This window comes from Numida meleagris, chromosome 6 (genome assembly GCF_002078875.1).
Source record: "Numida meleagris isolate 19003 breed g44 Domestic line chromosome 6, NumMel1.0, whole genome shotgun sequence".
In the NCBI taxonomy this organism is placed as follows: Eukaryota; Metazoa; Chordata; class Aves; order Galliformes; family Numididae; genus Numida; species Numida meleagris.
The window spans coordinates 32,399,988-32,416,965 of record NC_034414.1 but is presented as its reverse complement, the minus strand read 5'-3'; the positions used below and the strand labels follow the sequence as shown (position 1 = coordinate 32,416,965).

General features: G+C 35.1%; 1 long non-coding RNA gene across 1 annotated transcript; it reads right to left on the bottom strand.

Annotated features, from left to right (window-relative positions):
• On the bottom strand, window positions 2,039-6,092 carry LOC110401722. The gene is made up of 3 exons (XR_002440558.1): window positions 6,055-6,092; window positions 4,916-5,252; window positions 2,039-3,560 (listed from the first exon to the last, which is right to left on the bottom strand). It is a non-coding gene; the product is annotated as an uncharacterized LOC110401722 (long non-coding RNA).

The window sequence follows — 16,978 nt, the reverse complement described above, 5'->3', positions numbered from 1 at the left end:
CCCAGAAAATGAAAATTCTGCCTCTCAATTTAAAAATAAAATGAAGTAAAAAACCAAATAAATCAACACTGAGCAAAAACAGTGGGCTTGAGAAGGGTACCTATAGCAATATATAAAGCATGAAATAGGCTAATAGCAAATATACATACATGGAGGCGTGTGGGTGCAACAGCGCTAATTCACTAAAAGCATCTTTACAGAATAGATACAAATGATGTCTTTGTCTCCAGTGATATTAAGCTGTAGGCTTTCTCAGAATCATAGGGGTTGGAAGGGACCTCTGGAGATCATCTAGTCCACCATACTTGCTTGAGAACCCTGGCAAATATATAGCAGGTGGAAAAGAGAATCCCCTCTTTTAATTTTTTTTTTTTAAAAAAGGTAGAAAATGATAGCAATACACTTCCTGGATATGGAAAAAACTCAGCTACTCTTTCTCCTTCTATCTCAAAAGTTCTCTCACGATTTTCTCTTTTTTAATTTCTTATTTTATAAGCTTCTCCTGATTTCTCAAAGCAGCAATATGTTATTCTATTTACTGTTTTATGTTTCTCACATAGAGGAGTTTCCATGCGTACTTTATTTTTTAAAGAAAATATGTCTGCATAACTCTGTGCTTAGTTAACTGTGCTAAGAGCATCATTGGAGAAATTTTTTTTATTGAGATCCATGTTTGGACTCCTTCAGAACAACAGAGAAGTTATTATTTCAGCCATAACATATCTCCTTTGTTCTTTATAGTGCTTCTGGGCTGCTTAGAGACACATCAGAACTCTACTCTGCTACTCTTCCCTCACTCTCTGGATAGACCAAAATACAGATATCTAAACAAAATGCATTTTGACTTCCTAATGAAAGAATTTATCTACTAGAAATGAAGTTATAACACTGGTGAATGAAGAATAACTAATGTGTACATGAACAACAGGTTTCAGTTTATATAAGCATGTAATTATGCACAGAAGAATCAACATAAATACAGCAAAGCTAGCAATCCATAAAGAAAAATATATTGCTCATAAAAACAAAAGAATGCATTACATTTTAGCTTTGGAGAAGATACTTTCTTGTTAATTGAACTTTAAATATGAAAGTTAAGACTTCTATTCATAAACCTACCCACATGTATAGTATTCTATAATACTAAAGACAGTAAGCACTTGAGCTTTTAATTAATCTCACACACAGGCACCACATGCCTCATTCTTCAGATCATTTCAGATTTCATAATGAGAATGATGAAGAGAAAATATTCAGTAGATAAAACACTGGCACGAGTATCGTACCATTCACTTTTCTTCTCTTGGGTCTGAATATAATTCCATTTGTAACTGTAAGAAATTCATTTGACTTCTAATTAACTGATGAAATGAAGAGATGGCTGCAAGTGAAAGTTTCCTCCCATTTGGAGTTCTAGTCCTTTAAGATTCATTTTCATCTCAAACAAACAAAATTTCCTTTACCAGAAATACTTCAGTTTGAAAGCACTAAGTCCTCTAGTTTAGGTGACACTGAATAATTTGAAATTCAATAAAAGAAAATATGCAATAGAATTTAAACATAATGAAAAGGTTAAAGAATACTAAAATGATTTGTGTTAACACATTTTTCCCAGATATGTGATCAAAATCTTTACATTCCCTTATGTTGTTTTTTAAAATTTAATCTATGAACTGAAGATGTTCCATACTACTTATATTTGATGACAGATCTCAGTTTTGTATTTCATTATTTCTACCCCATATTTCAGTTTTAATATGACAATTACACATACTTTTTTACATGGCACTGATATCTTCAAATTGTTTCTACACGTTACTGTATATCACATATTTTACATGTTACTGTGTAAATGCAATTTTCACAGTCCTGTACTCACATTTAAATTGTTTGAAATATGTAATTTTAATGTCTATATGCAGTTCTACATTACATACGGATTCTGCATTCCTCTGGATTCCGTAAATGGACATACCACGACTAGCCATTTGTTATGAAAACTCTTGCCTAGCAAAAAATATTAGGAGACAAACTGTACAGAAAGAACTACAATATACTTGATTACTATCAGTTTATTCATATAAAGACAAGATTTTTAATGCCTATTTACAGGCAAATGCCTAAGTAACCACATTTTTCTTAAATCAGATTTCTCTTGGCTCCATAAATGGAAAAAGTCAAGAATTACAAATATGCAATTTTTAGGAACATTGCTATAATTTTTTTTGAATGCTATCAACATTTTCAACATGACAATCAGAAGTTTCTTAACTAACCTCTCTCATCTGCACTAACTTGTCCTTCCTATGGAAAAAGCAGTATTTTTCCCAAATAAATGTAAACAAAACAATGTCATAACACTATAATCCATTAGTTATTTTGGGACTATGCTAATGAAATAATACTGTGTAATAATAACACACCTGAGCTATATTTATGCATGGTTATAGTCCATTTCTATGGAAAGTAACTAATTATAGACTCCTGTTTGTTAATATGCTGAGCTATGAACCTTCAGCTATTTAGGATCAAATTACTCTGCAGACACAAACTTGCATTATATAGAACAGTGCATGCTGCTCTATAAATTTTATTTATTCTATTTATTTCATTCTTAAAATACAACAGTAACAATCTAGCAGTATTCTAATCTGTTTACTGGCCTGCACATGCAGAGGATTTAACATTTATCATCAAGCTGACTGCATCATAATGACATATCATACTGCAGGAAATGAAAGAATCTTATTCCCCTGCTTTCTTGTGTGAAAACAGAAATTTATGCTCAAAGATTGTACTTTTCTCTACTTGTTAGATGTAAATATGTCAGAGATATACTAAAATAGCATTCAATATAAACTACTCTTTTTAAAACAAAGTTGTCATTCTTCTCCTACTGAATTGCTCATAAATTCAAGTTTGAATGAAGATATCAGATTACATTAAATGCATTTTGGTATCTATAACTTTCCGCAATGAATTAAAACTAGCTGATCATGTCTCAAGTGCATTTCATTTTCTGTTGATTCATGTACTGCAATATAACCTTCAAAATTCCCTTATGCCAACAAGCTCACTCAGATATGCTGAGCACAAGAGCAGATTAAAGTAGCTATGAGCTTGAAAACTGTATCAAGACATCAGATAATACAGTAGAAGTGTAATGAAAATGTAAACAAAACCTGCAAAAGTAGAAATTGCTGTTCATATAATCTGTTGCTGAATTCAGTTGAGAGTTTTGTTGCAAGAAGTCCATATATTAATACAGAACAAAATGGCATGGTCATTATAATGAGATTTTTTCATTCTGTTCTTTTCTAGAATGTTCTCTTTAGGAGTTAGCACTGAATAATGACTACATTCCTGTTTTCTCGAAATAATGTTTATACCAAAGTCAAATTTAAAGCTGAGATATAAAGTCAGGAATAAGAAAACATTGCATCTCTTTTTCTCACAGACTTATTTTTTAAGTTACTTTCAGAAATAACCTCCCATATTTTCCTTGTATACGAGCTTTTTGTTCCCATGTCATCAAATCCAATCCTTAAGGGCTTTTTAAACTGGCAAAAAAAAAAAAAGAAAAAAAGTGCCATTACTGATCTAGTAGCTTCTATTGTTTCAGAGGTAGCTATGGTTATGGATGAATGCTTTCAACAGAAGTTAAAAGAGATAATGAGTCCTTAATGGTACAAAATCAGAGCCTTGTGTGCTTTGTGAAGCCTGACATAAGCTTTAGCTTTCAGTTAGCAAGGAGAGCTTACACAGTATCTTTTTTTTTCTGTGACAAAAATATCCACAGAAATGTTTTCTTGGACAGCTTTCTATCTTCCAAGATGAAATCAGCAAAAGTTACCTGTGAGTCAAAACTATTAAATGGCATGAATCAGTTGGGAGCTGGGGGACAAGAAATAAAAAGACAACAATGATGAACACAAAATGGTGTTGGTATCCTGGTATCTATGTTTATGGATCTTTAGTTGTCATCCTTGTGATTTTCCTATAGATTTCTCCTCCCTAGAGATATGAAAGTATTGCACTCATCTAACACTCCAGCACAGCAATACTTGTACTAAAGATGCCTTCTTGGCATACATGGCAAAGGATGTGTTTAAGGAATTGGATGCTAATTTGAGCATTGAGGGTAAACTGTGTCAAAATGTGTGCATCTTTGTCTTGTAGCTGTGTGGGTCCACTGATTTTGAACGACTGTTTTTTCATGCATTTACAATGCGCTGTACGTGATTTACAAGTAGAATATTATTTATCCAGAAAAAAACAATAGGTGAACAACTGACCATCATTTGCACTAAATGTGGCATCTAGGAAAACCTGATAACCATGCATTTGACAGATTTCATGCCACTGTATTTTCACATTACTATAGTAATTTGTCGAATCAAATTCGCCACAAAAAGCATAGGATCAAAGAAAGAGCTATTTGTGCAGTCTACCTGGGTGTCAGCCCTTTAATCAGCTTCATAGAGAATACCTTTTGCACCAAGCAGATTAGCAATGGTAAACAGAGTGACTGCAATTTTAGTCACAACTTGCTAGATAAACATCTTGCATTCAGTGGCTAATCCAGACTTCACTGTTCTCTGCCAGACCACAAACCTTTCATCATAAACTTCTTCATTCGTCTTACACTGGCATGAAGAGGCAGCCCTTATTGAAAACATCTACAAATGTTTCATTGGTAGCATGTGTTTTAGACGCTGGAGTTATATGACAGCATACTGTGATTCAGCTGCAGGTGATTATTAAGTAGGAAATAAGTAAAAATTTAACAGAGACACCCTAAGAATGAGGCAGTTCAATATTAACTAAATTTACTGTATACACATATTAACTGTTTTAAAAGGAAATCCTCTGCTCTTCTGACATATTTCAGTTCCCCATAGCACAATATACATACCTCCAGAAAGCTGACAGGCTGACCATCCCTTCATAACGGTCATGTTTAGTAAAACCTGAGCCTTTTAACTGAAGGAAGAAATATGCTGTTTCCACATTGTCAGTGTGCCACCGGGGGCTGGTACTGGTGGGGGCACTGTATGGGGGCAGCAGAGCTGGGCTGGGCAGTAGGCAGTGGGGCAGCCCCAGACTCCAGCACCTGGCACCTCCATAGGCTAACAGAACAGGATTTCCACAGGAACTGTCACTTAATTAGCTCTCAGAAATAATCATTTTCTCAGTCACAGCAGTAAACTATCCTTCCTCCATGTAACTTTTGTTTTTCTTCTGCATTGCAGCTGTAATTCAGAAGGACAAATAAAACACATCCATTGAAAATTTATTAATTAAAAAGTATGAATGAGTATCACATCTCTTCTGGAATGAACGTGTTACAATAAGAAAGATAGCTACAAGGTCCTGAATAGCTGGAGTCTGAAGTAACCTTGTGGTACATAGCAGAGAATTAAATTACCATGTTCAGACCCAGAGCTATGTTCAGGTATAGAACAGGGAAACCCACAGATAAGAAATCAAAGAATAAAAACCAGCACTTCATTTCACTTAACACTTGTAGACTTCAAGATCAGGTTATTCGCAGCCACTTAAAATTTTCGGCCTTTCACAGTTAGCAAAAAGGAAAATATTTCCATTTACTTGATATGCTTAAAATAGAGAGCTTATATTTTCATTCACTTACAGTATAGTTAAACACTCAGCTAATTTCAACCATATTGCAAGTCCTAAGAACTTCCACTAAAAGAAGAGCTATTCAAAATTAGATTTAATCTTGTTAGAAGGTGTGTCCTGTAAGCTGTCAAGACATGTAAGAATGTGGCAAAACATAAACTGATTCACTAAAATATGTCAGAAATTTAACACTTCTCCTTAGGTTAAAAAGTGTTTAAACTGCTGTTACTAACAATAGCTTCTGATTATTTCACAGAAACGTAATAGGAACCTACACTTTCTTTTTAAAATATACATATTTAGTCCTTTAAGTACAATTTTATAAAATATATGTGACAGCATGTAGCGATAAGCAGGACTAACACAATGGAAACAGCGTTACAAAAGGTGGAAGGAAAATACAGCGCTCACCTGGATCGGAAGATTTGGGGCTCACAGGAAAAGGCTCCCACCAAGGAGGGATCTCCAGGCAGAGAACGTTCCTCAGGGGCAGTCAGCCCTTAAATGAGGCCTAAGAGGGGTGGAGCCAGGCTCCACCCCTTCTGGTTGCACAGGTGAATTGCCTTCACCTGTGCTCCCAGGGCTGACTGGGTCTTTCCTCCAGGTGCTCAATCAGTGGTTCAGGCCATGACTCAGCAGTTCCCATACACAGCATTAATGTAAAGGGAAAAGAAACAGGAACAGATAATGAAATAAATAATCAGTGTGCATTTAGATGAGGTTTTCATTAAAATAATAAAATGCAGCCCTGATTATTACATTTGAATCCTTCAAATTCAAGAGCCCCAGTTCAAATTAAATGCAGCTGATGATAGCTTTTTATATCAGTTACCTTCTTTGTACTTCAAATCAAATGCGTGAATACTTCTTACTAAATATTATGTAATCATATAGAACTATACTGTGCTCATAAAACTGCTGTAAGCAAACTGAATAGCATTTCTGCCTCTGAATTAACCTCAGGAATGAAATAAGCTGAACAGAATTCAAAGACTGTGTTGTGAGTCCTAACAGAATTTAGTTCCTTAGTCTCCTTTCCCACACCATTCATGAGTTTATATCTGTTTGTCCTATCCACATTTCAACCATTTTCAAATCAAGAATACTAAGATATAGCTTTACTTCCTTCTCTGTAATTTTTCTATCACACAATTCCTGATATGGTGACATAACTATACAGGGTATTCAAAACATGGAGAAACCACTGACACTGTTTTAATGATATTTTGTGCTTGATTTCTGTCACTGTAAATTTGTAATCTTCTCTTTTTACCTCTGGGGCATTGATTGAACTCATGTGAGCTAAGAACCAAGCAATTCCAGATATTCTAGAAAGGTAATGGGTATTTTAGATTCCACTACTTCTATTCATAACTAAGATATATATGAAGGTTGCTCCAAAAGTAATGCCTCCTGTTTATTTCCATGGAAATTCCAAAACCGTATTTTTTGAAATAGTCACCACCATTAGTTATGCATTTCCTCCAGCAACAAAACTGAACCTGCATGCCACATGCTAGAGAGAGATTGTCTTCTCTGGCCTAACTGGAAGTTCAAGCCTTCAGCTTTTTCAGCATCATGATGTAGCAGTCAGAGTTGATGGATTGTCTGGGTTTCAGGAAATCCAGAAGGATCATCCCTTTCCTATCTCAAAAGACAGTGCTCAAGATTTTACCCAGGGCTGTGTCTTGAATGTTTTCTTTAATGGTGAATTCACATCACGACTCCATGGAGTGCCATTTTGACTCTGGCTCACAGTGGTGACACCACATCTTGTCACCAGTAACGATGTAATCTAGGAAACTATTGGTTCAATAGGTGCTGACAAACTTACATACGATGTTGTTTTTGTTCCTGTGTGAGAATTTTGTGGGATCCACCTGGCACAAACTTTGTGATATTCCAACATTGTAACCATCATTTCCAACAAACTGAAGCCAATATTCAGCTCCACACAGTTCCCTGCTCATAATCCTCTGATTCACGATTCACAGATTAGAGCTGATCAAGACTCTCTTCATTCCATAGTGTGACAGCTGTGTGTGTGCATCCAAAACGTGGCTTGTCCTTCTTGTCGCTGTTGCCACTGCTGAATCACACCACCTCCTGCCTCAGTGTGCTCACATCCACTGACTGATCTCCACCAATGTTCAGCAAGCATCAGTGAATGTCAGTGGGTACAAATTCCTCTGCATGGAGGAATTCAGTTCCACACCTTTGCTTCATATGCACTTCCGTGTCAGAAACCATTCTGTTAGACTGTCCCTCTTCTGCCATCTGTCACAGGGCAACAAAATGTAACAGAATATTGGTGGGAAGGTTCAGCCTCTACTGCTATACCACCAACATCTGCCTCTGACATCATAGGCCAACACAGTAAAAATAGGAGATGTTGCTTTTAGAGCCATCCTCATACTTACACAAATTATTTTCCATCCAGTTATTCTGATATTCTTCTGCAGCTCTTTGTAGACTTCTCAAGAATTTGCTGTCATGCTTAATTTGGTATCATAGACAAACTTTGTCATTTTTTGCTATTTGTTTTCTGAATGATAAATAAGATAAACAGCTTGGGAAGTCTTTCTTCCTTTTGAAAACTGCAAACGAATTCTGTCTCTGTTTCCTATCTTTAGTATATATGTTATAAATGCATAGGATTACCTTCTCTCTTATTCCATGACAACATATTTTCTGTGGAAATTTGTAAAGGGATTTTATCAAACGCTTTTTGAAAACAAAAGAAAACTTTTTCAATACTATTATCCTTATCTGTGTTGTTGTTTCCTCAAATATTTAACAGAAATCCAAGACCTGAGACCTTATTAACTTTTTACTGGTATATATTCACTGACATGTCTTTTAATCTTTGTCTAATTACAGCTTCCATAGTTTTCCTGTGACCAAAAATTTGACAGTCAGTAGTTCCCAATATCACCCTGGAATGCTGTTTAAGATCATTTGCCTTCTTCCATTTCCCTTATGTGGTACATCATTGCTATGAGACAAGAAATAAAATCTCATTGCAACTTTTACCTAATGTATTACAGAATGGCTTTGGGATTTAAAAGAAATATTCAGTTTGCATTGTTCTCTTGGCAGAATAAATGGGAAAAATAGTTATCTATTTAGCAAATCATGTACACATTGCACTTTTGACAACAACATCTATGCATATTTTCAGAAATACATTAGATTAACAATCATAACTATTTTATAAATCTCTGTAACAATTCAAGGCTGATCAAGGTATATTTTAATATATATATGAGAAGATGCTTCATATTTGTTTCAGATGGATTTTGGTTACCTGTATGTTTTCAGGTAAGACTAAACACTATCTCTAAAGTTAAATGATTTTTGGTTGATGACCATCATGTAAATTTTTATTTCATAAAAATAGTACGCAAATTCACCAGTGATATTATTTTTATGCTTATTGAGATCCATAATACATTTCATCAGAATCTGGACACCTGATGTACCTAGTGTGTAGTAAATGTATCCAGAAGTTTTCTAATATCTTCAACTTAGCCAAACACATTTTATTTCCAGGTAAAATATAGAAAACAATTTCTATCTTCTAAATTTCAAATATGTGTTGGACAAGTCCTTTTTTCCACTACTTCATGATTACCACAAGAACCCTAGACTTTGTTCTTCTATATGAGTATCTATTCAGTTTATGGTCTTCATGTTTTTATTTCTAATAAATCAAAGAAAACACTGACTCATCATGGAGCACTGTTTGAAAAAAAAGGACAAAGGAAGAGATATATATTCAGAGGCGTTGGATGGAGGAAGAAGTGCATGGTAAATACGCTATGAAAGTTCAGGTATAGAGTAGGAATGGCAGATATTTTTGACAGGACAAAGTAGCCTTACAAAGCCATTAACTCTTCTGCAGTTCATGTGCAGGCTGCCAGTTATTTAATATACTACACAATAACAGAAGTTAGTTAAATAGTTGAGAACGCATAGTCCTTGCAGATTTATTTGATTTGTCTTAAATGAGAATACTAACATGGATCCATGGCAGAACTAATAAGCAAAGTATGGAAGTGGTGGATGGATAAGATGACAGGACGGGTTGTGGAAATCTAACTGGGAAGGAAGGAGTAAACTTATTGTCCCTTTTCCATCATGAATTTAGGTTTCAGTCAATTGCTGAATGAAAAATGCATGAAGATGTTGAACCACATTCTTCCTAAAGATGAAGAATGACGGATTCTTCAGATTGTCAGATTGCGTGTGGATCCATAACTTGGGTTTTCCTGGAAGATCAAAGGCTTTACTCTCCTAATGGCAACTGTGGAAACTGCACACAGGCATGATATTTCTGGAGTTGATTCCTATGGAAACCATTTGAAAATATAAATTCATTACCATCAGAGGGGAAAGTACAGGACCATCTGCTTACCAAGTGAGGAATTAAAAACCATGCATCTCTGGGGAGGGTCAGAACTATGTGGACAGCAGGACAGTCATAAACTTGAGGATAATAGCCTACATTTTAAGCAGAATTAGGATATTAATTTTCCTAAACAAGGATCTCCCCAAAGCCTTTATTTTTCTCAGCTGGCACTCTGGATATATCCAGGTATCCAGGCAATTTTCAGACTAAAAATATCTCAAAATTTAAGTTCTTTTTGGAAATATAATCATTCCTTGAACATATCTGTATCTATAGAGCTGACTTTGGTCTTAAGCACACATCTCAATTTTGGCTGGATTTGCTCATGCTGAATCATTCAATACGTAAATAGCTATGCTGGAGAACACAGTGCTAAAAGACTGCACTTGTGAATGCTTTGGTTTCCATATTCATTATTATCACAACAGATTGAAGCATTAGACAATTGAAATTATTGTCAAGAATAGAAAAAACAATTCACACTACTGTGGTAAAAATGTTGAAGGAATCTACATATTATCCCACTCTGCATATTGGTTAAATACCCATCCTTGTGGTGGCTGACAATTTGTATGGGAAATTTTTCAGTGGACTTGACTGTGATGTCTCCCTAATCTGGAGAAATCACTTTTGAAGAAGATTCAACTGATTATATAGCACTACATAACAGGTAGTTAAATCAGCCAATTTGGAAAAGAATAATAAATCAAATTCTATATAACCCACATAAATAAACATGCAATTAGATCATGGCAGGATGGTAGTAAATCCACAGATTCAAATCCCAAAAGGCAAATCATTATTCCACTGTGTCATTCCATACTTTCCCTCTCTATGGTGAATGGAAAAAGGCTTTGTCCATTAACATTCAAGTTGTATGTATACAGAATATAAATATACTGAAGACAGAAGCCAACACTTGCCCAAATAAATTCAACTTCTTCTCTTTCAACATCACAGTTGGAAAATATTTCTCAATGTAGGTATTTCTGTGTTGTGAATTACTTGAAAACTGGCAGAAAGTTAGAATCACTTTAGGTGATAACTCTAAATATTGTTATGTGGGGGAGAGATGTCAGTTTTCTATGTCCATAATTACAATTTTTACTACTACCTAAGAACTGTATCATGAGTATTCTCATCTTCATCAAGAAAGGTACTAGAGAAAATAAAAAGGGAAATAAATAATTTTGGAAGTATAACAGTTTATTTTGAGTTATTTGCTTGGAGATATATACAAACGGAGAGATGGGTTTTAGTAAAAACGAATACTAAAATCTGATGCTTACAGTTATCACTTCCTCAGTGAAACTGCTCCAGACTAACTGAAATCAGGAAAGTATCAAGTCCATTGACTGGTTTGAGTTCTGCAAAGACACAGACATTTGCACAAATCTCTGGTCTCTAGGTTTGTAGAGGTTTTATTTTTCTGCAAAATATCACACCTTAGCTTAAGTGCTTAGTACTGAAGACATGCTCTCCAGAAATCACTCCCAAAGGGTTGGTTGGGTAAGAAAGTAACAGTCCTGCACAATCCACACTATCCTAGGCAGCTTTACACTGTTGTTACACATTCTCATACTTCAGCACAAAACAGGCTGTACACTCTCAGGCCTGAAGCTACAAAACCAACACTTTAGTCTTCCTACATTATTTCAGCCATTTTTTATGAAAAAAAGTCTCTCACATTTTGCAGTATTTCTTCTGCAAATCATGTAGAATAATTTAGAAGAAATTTAGATATGGGACCAGAAATAAAATCTCTCAATGGTATGTGTCTTCTTTTTTTTTTTTTTCTGTTCACAGAGGTAATTCTTTTCTCCATTGTTATTTTTGAAAATAAAATAGATTGTATCTGCCCCACTCCAGGAAAATTTTGTCACCCACTCTCCAGTTCAGACTGTTCTCCACACTGGCATTTTGAATTTGTGATTATTTCTGCTCTAGAGTAATTTATAATAGAGTTTTTATTCAAGACATAGCATGTTTATTGCTTTTATCTAGAGGTTTTCAGTAAGAGTTCAGATTGTGTTTTGAGAGATTTACATTTGAACTGAAAGTGTTTATTTTTTTTTATTTTACGTATTTATGTGACCTGCTTAACCAGATCTCTTTGTATAATTATTAGCACAACAGAAAGACTTTCCTTCTAGGTTCACGTTTCTTCATGTGTAGCAGCTGTAAACCACAAGTGAAGTTTCTAATGTTAGACAAGGTGCAGCCATTAGTTCCACTAAAAAGCTCTAAACACCAGTGCTCATTGATTTCTAGTTTCATATATCTTTAATGAGGAGATTAAATGCTTGTTTAGGAAGCAGAGCCTGGCTTAAGTGGTGTTTGCCCATTTAGCACATACAGCCAAATACCTCCCTAATATTTCCCATTGGTAATAGAAGTGAAAAAAACCTTTATTGCCCCAAATATTGGTTCTGCAGCAGCGCGGGATATTTTATTATGGAAAAAATCGTTAGAAATGAAATGCTGCAGAAAAAAAATTAAGTCCTTTCCAACAGACTTTCTTCTCCTGTTCTCTTAATTCTTTATGAACACCCAGATGTATACTAGACGCCCATTTCAACTATATGCACCCTCCCCCCCATAAGAAAAAATCTAAGTTAAGCTTCCATTTATGTTCACACAATAAGAAGTGCAGGTGAATGACGTTTACTGTAGTCAATGTAGTTGAAATGTGGGGACACATATACTAATTAACACTGAGAATTTAGCCTTAAGAGGATAGAGAAATGTGAAACAGATACTACAGCAACAAATACTACTGGAATGAGTGTCAAATGACAAGATTTGGGGAAGGTACAAAATCTCACTCTGCTTATAAAAAGCAAAGGCAACAGACTGAACATACTAAGAATGCATGGAGGAAAGAGGAAGTGCTGGCCTCATGATTTTCCCAGAGTATCAAAAAGTTGTGACAGGACATATTCTGATAGTGAGATGGAAAATCTGACGTTAGAGAGAAAACAGTTCTGGGGGGTACATGTACTTCCCTCCCCGTTGAATTGCCGTCCATAACTGCAATTACAAAGAAACAGAATAAATTGTGTAATGGAAACAATATATTGATTTGGTCCAAAGTGTTTGCAGAAGCCCTAGGCTTTGGAAGGAATCTTGCTACTACTGCAGATTTTCAGAAATCACCTGCTAATCGATCTGTCTACTGCTTCTTCCATGATAAGATGAAGTTACAATTTCCAGTTCCCATGGAAGTATGTAAAAATTTATACAAAAATGTATCCATTGACCTGCATGATACATGTCATTTTGGGACTGAATTTCAAGGATTTTCTCTATCTTTATTATATAGAATTTTCACTCTACAACGAATATGAAAAATGTGAACAGTAAGAAAGCATTTAGCTGCAAAACTGGCTACCTGATCCTCTGATTGTTAGGGACATCTCAATGTCTTTTCATCTATCAATCAAATTGCTACCTTCTTTTTCGAGGGCTGATAACTGAGTGAAAGAATTTGGTTTTATCAAACAAAGTTTAGAAATATTCAATTCCAAAGATAACTTTCTTGAAGTGCGTTTGGAGTCTTTTTACTTTGTATAAAAGTATTTAAAATGAAGACAAATATCTGGCACAATGAGAAGCAATTGTTTCCCTTTTCCTGCACACCTGACTTCTGCTGTTACAGAATATAAAAATAATACAATTCAGCATGCTAATGTTCATGGTTTCTCAGGTCAAATACCCATACAATTGTGTAATGTGAAAACCTGTAACTTTTTTTTCTAAGTGTAAAACATTATTCAAGTGAATCATGTCTGCTTAAGAAAGAATGTTTTTCTCAGGTAAATATGTAACCTTTATCAGAATGCAAAAAAAAAAACAAACAAACAAACAAAAAAAAAACCCACAACTACTTAACAGCTGACTTTTCTTCACTGAACTTTATAAGAATTCCATACAACAAAATTCCAGAAAATATATTTGAAACATGAATATACTAGCATCCTAATATTCTTATTGGTGTCATTTGCCCCATATCATAGCCATTTTAAAATAGGAACAAGAGGTAGAAAATTGATAGGGGAGGAGATGAATCCTGGAAATCAGTGTGCCACTAAATTGATACAACGTAAACACCATATAGTATTGGAAAACCACTGCTGGGGGTAAATGAAATGAATTCACTGGGGCATCTAATCCTATTTCTGGAACACTTAGAGTGTTTAAATGCACTGGAAAGCAAACAAACTTCAAAGTGATCATTATACCCCTGACACTAGTACTTGATTGGCTGAAATCTTTATGAGATTAACCTCCTACAGGGAAAGGAGCTGAACACGGTCAAAACCACTTTGGACCTGTCAGGAAGATACCAGTCTGAAAGCTCCATTTCAGTCAGAAATGCAGCTAAATACTCAACATTAAAAGGAGTTCAATATCTTGAGTGGAACTCACTAATAAACCAACAGTGAGAGTCATGGACACAAAGTGAGTTGGTTCTATGTCCAAATCTTTTTCCTTACTTATTTTGTAAATGTTGATTTCATATCAACAATTTCTCGCTAAGAGAGAAAAATGTGTGACTTAATCACAGTTCAGACAAAACTCATTCAGGAGTCATCTCCAGCACAGTTCATCTCTTTCTTTGATGGATTAGTTCAAAAAACACACAGTCATCCCAGCTGAGAAGAAACCATAAAACATTTTAAAATATTTTCACAACTTTACAGTTGCAGTTCTAACAACACTTCCACTGAAGGCATACCTTAACTAAATTATTGAGTGTATGGAGGGAATGTTTGAAGCTTATGTATATATGCACAAACATACTCTAAAAATCTACCAAGATTGTGAATAAAAGGTTTGTTGGCACCTTACAAAACAACTACAAACTAGTTTATTTTAAGCTGGAGATCTTGCCTGACATATTTTTCATCCTCTTAATGAACTGCTCTACAGAGATGTTTCTTTCCTTTTGAAGAGACTGCGTATTTTGATTTGTGGTCTGAAATCTTATTAATACTTTTGATTCCAGTCAAATGTTTTACACAAATGAAGTGTTGTAATGGAACATTAGCCTATAAGAGTTTATCACACTGTAGGAGATCTACCACTGATTTTTCAGTGAATACGGTAAATGGTAAACAAAAAAAAATAAAGCTCACATTCCTCAGCAGTGACCATCTTTGATCTTGGTGACCATTTTTCTTTTCTGCTGATTTCTGTTCTATTGTCTTCTGGTGATACTTAGTACAACTTGGTTTCTTTAAAAATATCTTCCACAATGTGACAATCTGTTGGAAGCTGTATAGGAAGAGGTTAATTACCAAGGCACTCATTGCAGGTATGTTTGGTTCGTAGGAAGACAAAAAATAACAGATTGCCAGTGATGTGAACTGAATGTAAAAACAGAAATGTCTTCTTAAATATTTGGATTTATCTTGACTGATATAGTAGACACATAGTTATATACATTTTCTTTTTCTTTCCTGTTGTACTGACTACTTGGAATTTGAAATCCTCATCCAAAGATCATTGAATCAATAAAAGACGTATGTGTATTTTATCAGGACTCGAGGATACTGCTGTAATCAAGGATACTCACTGGACTAAGATGCTTAGTCGCCTCATTTGGTTGCAGCTGCTGCTGCAGGCAGTACCCAGTCCAGCCCTCACTGCCAGGCTCCATAGGGTGTCTGACTGCCCCTGGCCTCTCAGTGCCTCCTGCAGCTTTGAAGAGCTCAGGAGCTCCAGGGGTCTTCTCCCCTCCCTGAAACTCTTATTGTCAATGGAAATCCAAAGTTTCTTAGGCTGCCCCTGGCCCTAATTATTTCAAGGCATAAATGCTTGTGTAGACAAAATGCATGGTGTGACCACAGTAAAACTATTTTAAAGTGAGAACTCCATCCCTGCAGCTTCTATTTTATATTACTCTATATACTTACATAAGCACCTGTGTACACACTACTGCTTGCACACACTACTACTAAAGATCCTTAGTAATAACAGGGTTGAAGCTTGTCTGAAGGCCATCAAAAGTGGACAGAAAAGCAATTATTTTAAACCATATGATTCTTCAATTAGTGTGCATTATTAAAGGTCCTAGTGTATGCTATGGTGTAATGCTTCTTGCTGTACAAAAAATCTTGTTAGGTCATTTCCCTTAACAAGCAACACTTATTTAAAATACTCTTTAAATGCACCTGAAGTTTCAGTACAAGCATTCATTTCACTAGACTTGTTTTTTTTTTTTTTTTTTGTATGAAGAGGAAATATATTCTTTTAACAAGTTTGTTCCTCTGTAGCCTACTTGTTTAAGAGTTGTCCCATGGCATTCATTTAGCTACAATACTTCATCATAAAAACACATGAAAATGGAGCCTCTTACTTACAGTGAGGCCCTGGAGAGAGAAAACAAAACACAAGGGAACTTCCATTAAGAACACTTCTTATCACTATGGCACAAATAAACATTAAAGGTTGGCATCTCTTGGCAGACTTTGAAAATTAGGAGATGATTGATCAGAAGCATTCTGTGCTGTCTGCAAATGCATTTCCTTAATATTCTCTGCATTTCCCATTTGAATTGTGCATCATTTGTTTATAAAGATTAAGTTGACTAGTGGGAATGAGTGACCGCTACAGAAACCTAATGAATGAAATTAAGATGATACAGTTCTCTCAAATCTTATCTAGTTACTTTTTCTTGGAAAACAACTGAAATGCTTAGGATGTCATTTTCTCCTCCTAATACAATGTGTTCAGTGGATGTTTCATCTCTTCAATCAATTTGGTCTACAGATAACATGAAGTACTGGTTTGTTTTCTTTAACTATGAGCACTCTTACATTGCTCAAAGATGGATTATTTTGTGGCATAGCTTGTAGCATAACTTGTTTAGTGAAAAGTCTTAATTGATGTAATCAGTTTTAAAGTGATCCTTGCTGAAGT